This window comes from Nelumbo lutea, chromosome 4 (assembly GCF_056320005.1).
Source record: "Nelumbo lutea isolate HS-2025 chromosome 4, American lotus-T2T, whole genome shotgun sequence".
NCBI lineage: Eukaryota > Viridiplantae > Streptophyta > Magnoliopsida > Proteales > Nelumbonaceae > Nelumbo > Nelumbo lutea.
In genome coordinates, this window is record NC_142687.1 from 43,681,335 (window position 1) to 43,684,805 (window position 3,471).

At 36.2% G+C, this 3,471-nt stretch overlaps 1 long non-coding RNA gene across 1 annotated transcript; it reads left to right on the plus strand.

The window, feature by feature from the left end:
* The first annotated feature begins 836 nt into the window (after nucleotides 1-836).
* LOC148855474 (uncharacterized) lies at nucleotides 837-3,471 on the plus strand. The gene is made up of 2 exons (XR_016112246.1): nucleotides 837-2,510; nucleotides 3,171-3,471. It is a non-coding gene; the product is annotated as an uncharacterized LOC148855474 (long non-coding RNA).

Sequence of the window (3,471 nt, forward strand, 5' to 3'; positions counted from 1 at the left end):
TTACCTCCTCTCAAAATCCAATTAAGGAATGAGGATTTAAAGTAACTTCATAAGTTTTTTGACAATTGGCAGTTGCCATTATTCATTAACAGGAAGATGAAAAAACTATTTTATCCTTCATTTTTCTTTGAAATTTTAAAATAGTAACATCTGAATATACATATCCATAATCTAGTTACATCTTACAATCGGTTGAGGGATATTGTGCAAGGGAGCTCAACCCAAAGCACATTATGTTGGTTTCAATTGCTTCCTTCAATTAGGGATGAAAATGGTTCAAATTAGATTTGAATTAGGGTATATTCGAATCTAATCTGAAACACAATAGGGCTGACTTGATCTGATTTGAAGATCAATCGGATCTCATAAATACCTATTTGAATTCGAATCCAATCAAGATGTCAGATATCCAAATCTCATTCAATCCAAATTATCTTTTTAAAAAATTAACAAATTATTAAAAGGAAAAGAAAATATAACTATTTAAATAAAAAACAAAAAATACAAGTATTTTTTCAACTATTTTCATCAATATATATATATATATACATATATATAAAATAAATAGTATAAAAATTTTAAAAAATACAATATAAATAATATATTTATGAATAAATAAATAACATATATACATATATAATATATATAAATAAATAAATACGTAATATATATCGGACCAGATCCTTCCAAATCGGATAGATGATTATCTGATCCAGACATTCGAAACAGGTGTATCCAAATCCGACAATGTAGAATGAATTGATCGGATTCATTTGCATCCCTACCAGAATCACCTTCCTCTTGTTTAAGGGAGCAAGCAACGGTTGTAGGGTAATGGGAAAATCTCCCCATCAAATTTGAGGTTAGTTGGATCCCACAGTATTCCTTCCCAATGAGGAAAAGCGGCCACAAGCACCTCCATTCCCCCCCCGGCCGGATCTCCTCCCCCTCCTCCTCTCTGCCCTGCAACCTACAACCGGCCCATCCCACTGAACCCGGTCAGTAATGTCACTGCCATTTCGATTGACCGCTGCAACCCAAAAAAATTCAGGTTGAGCTCCCTTGCACAATTCAGGTTTTGTCAATAACTCAATTCTTAAGATTCCTGGTGAGGAACAGTGCCTTGCATGAATGAGAACAGTTACGACTTGCGAGTGAAGTCGGATTGAATCTGAATGATCCATTTTATCCTTATATTCACTGTCGAGAGATGCAAAACACGAGGTAAACCTTGTTAGCTTCGTGCCTCAAGGACCCTTTAGAGTTGAGACTTTTTCTTTTCTATTTTCTGATCTTTGAATCCCCACCTTTAACCACATTACCGCTTGTTCCTTCCTGCTTCTCATGGACTTGCTGTCTGAACAAATGCTATTGAAGTTTTGGGCATGTAGAAATAAAACCAGATCCCTTCATGGCAATCCCACAACGGTTTATTTGCCTAGATTTTGCATTCAGATGTTGGGGATAAAAACAAAAAAAGGAATTGGCAAGAGCTTTATTTTGACAAATTGAAGAAGAATGAAAGCAAATTTTGAAATTAAAAAATTTTATACAAATCATGTGACATCACGATGCACTGATGCAGGGGGATTTTGTCAATTGTCAGGAAATTCATCATATTTTGTGATTTTTTTTAAATTTTCAAATAATAGGATATGTTTAAGGGATTTTTAGACTCCACTCTACATTAGAATTCAGATTTGAATTGCAGATTTACAACAATTTAAATTTATATACAGTTCCACCTATAACACCCATACCCACCTGTGAATTAGCATTAATTCCGAACTACCACCTACCCTGAATTGTACGGTTGAAATAGGATTTCTAGAGTGGAATGAACGGTAAAAACCCTATTCTTTATTTTATTTATTAAAACATAGGTGTAGTTTAATTATTTTACCCATAAATAATTATTATGATTGATTGAAAGCTGATTTCAGTTCTTCTGATTTACTAAACTTACCTTATAAGTTGGTCTATACATGGTTTTCAAAATCGGACCGGACCAGACGGTCAGACCAAAAAAATCGGTAACCGATCAGTCCCCCGGGTCCAGTAATATTATAAACCGGTAAGTCTTTAAAATCATTAAAAAAGTCAGAAAACCGATCACCCGGGTGGTCGAACTGCTAAATTGTTCGACCCGGGTAGCTGTTCGCGGGTTATCACTTTTTATTTTCCCTAATTTAAAAAAAACAAAAAAACAAAAAATAAAATAACCCTTCCCTCCTCTTATGAACGTTACGAATGTTTAGTGTTAGAACCCCATTTTCATTCTAAGTTTGTAACCCTTCTCTCCTCTAAGCCCTCACACCCCACCTGCGGCGGCCATGACCTACGGCGTCAGATGGCGATACACAGCGACCGACGGTGATTCACGGCGACCGGAGACGGTGGTGAGCTTCGTCTACGGCGGCCACCGTTGATTTTGCAGCAGGTCTAGCAGTAACGGTTGCGGCAGTAATAGATCCGGCAACCGACTTCTAACGGCGGCCGGCGATTTTGCAGTAAGTCGAGCAGTAACAGTTGCGGCAGTTGTATTTCTTCATCATGATCTGTGAAATCTCTTTCCATCCTTGATCTTCCTGGGAGTATGCAGAAACCATCGAAATTGAATTTAATGTCATTCATGGAAGGATGAGACCAAGATTCAAAAGCTGTAGTTATTGTAAAGATGATAACATGTTGAAGCATCCCTTAATGATGTCATCCATGTTGAAATCCCTGATGTCTATCTTGTTTTCACCCATTGTGCATTTGTGCCCCACCCTAACTGTGACTGAGTTGATCAAAACCTCCTGCACCTTCTCTTTGTTCTAGTCCTGATTTCTAAAACCTGTTTCTGAATTTCAGGCCACTGAACTAATATCTAATTACCTATATATTATTTAAAGCCAGAAGAACCAGATCACATATTCTTAATTTGTTTCAAAATGTAATACAAAAAGCAAGAAATTAAGAATTACATGGAGTGTATTTGCAGAAATATTAAGCTTAGCAGTTCAATCATGTTTACATTATTATCCTGTTCCAATTTTTTACCTGATTTGTTTCCTTGTAGCTGGATGCAGAATTTTGTGGATACTGGTTATACAATTGGTGCATTTATGACGTTGTTCTCTACATGTTGTTTGCTTGGTATTGATATATCTCGTATACACTTTCAGGATCCTGAATTTTGGACATACAGGCCATTGTCTGAATTGATGGTCTGTGCAGCTGCTGAATTGCTGATGATGTTCGCTTTCTCCTTTACATCTACCACAAGATGATGGAAAAATTGAATAACCGATCCTTGTTGCATCTTGTAGTTCGTGGTGCACTGTATTGTATATGTTTCTGCATCTATGATAATGAGTATGCAGATTGGCTATCTCTCCCCCATATTCCAGGTCTTCATGATTCTGAATACGGTAGTTTACTGCTGTGTAACATTCTATGCTCTAATATAAAAAATTTTTCTTTTTA